We start from the raw sequence: 922 nt of genomic DNA on the forward strand, positions 1-922 counted from the left end.
CCACCTCCATCCAGGTTAATACAAAAGATGTAAAGTCTCCATATTTTTTAATAGCTGAATAGTATTCCATACATATACCATATTTTGTTAAACCATTCTTGAGTCGGTGGACATTTCGGTTGTTTCCACATTTTGGTGATTGTAAATTCGGCTGTGATAAACAGTGTAGTGCAAGTGTCCTTATGATAAAAGAATTTTTTTTTTCTTCCAGGTAGATGCCCAGTAATGGGATTGCAGGATCAAATGGGAGGTCTAATTTGGGTTCTTTAAAAATATGGAACGTTTCATGAATTTGCATGTCATCCTTGCACAGGGGCCATGCTAATCTCTGTATTGTTCCAATTTTTACTGTACGTGTGGCTGAAGTGAGCACGGACTTGTATGTATTGATTCAAAAACTGAGCTCTCTTCTGGGGATTGGAGGCAGAATCGGAATAAAAGTACTATGGAAACTACAGTCTAGATAAAAATATTTACATGTTGGGGGATTAACATGCTATGCAGGAAACGAAAAGCCAGTTCAGAAACATGAGGAAAATGGATGAGATATTCTTATACTCTGATATTTATTACAGGAAGTCTCTGATAATGCAATGTAATTGGAGAGAACAAAGTAAAGTAAATGAATGAGTTATTGAAGAGAGAGCATTTGGGTGGGTGGTCATGATTAATGACTGATAAAAGTCTTCAAAAAGCTGGTTTCCCACTTTTACCAGATGAAAACACAGAGACAAAGCACAAATCCATGAATCGGCATATGCGCCTCATCAGACTCAGAATATGCTGGCACTTGGATGTTAGATTATTTACATTCAGAAAAAACAAGAACTCTTACAGTTGAAAAATAAGAAGCTAATTTAATTTTTAAAAGGCACTCTTGGAATTTATGAATAAATTCAGCAAAGTTGCCGGTTAAATGTAC

At 35.9% G+C, this 922-nt stretch overlaps 1 non-coding gene across 1 annotated transcript; it reads right to left on the bottom strand.

Moving 5' to 3' along the window:
* Positions 1–268: 268 nt before the first annotated feature.
* Positions 269–373, bottom strand: LOC111728329. The gene has a single exon (XR_002775657.1). It is a non-coding gene; the product is annotated as a U6 spliceosomal RNA (small nuclear RNA).
* Between the last annotated feature and the right edge of the window lie 549 nt (positions 374–922).

Source organism: Otolemur garnettii, unplaced genomic scaffold (genome assembly GCF_000181295.1).
Source record: "Otolemur garnettii isolate 467f Iridium unplaced genomic scaffold, OtoGar3 scaffold00150, whole genome shotgun sequence".
NCBI classification, from domain to species: domain Eukaryota; kingdom Metazoa; phylum Chordata; class Mammalia; order Primates; family Galagidae; genus Otolemur; species Otolemur garnettii.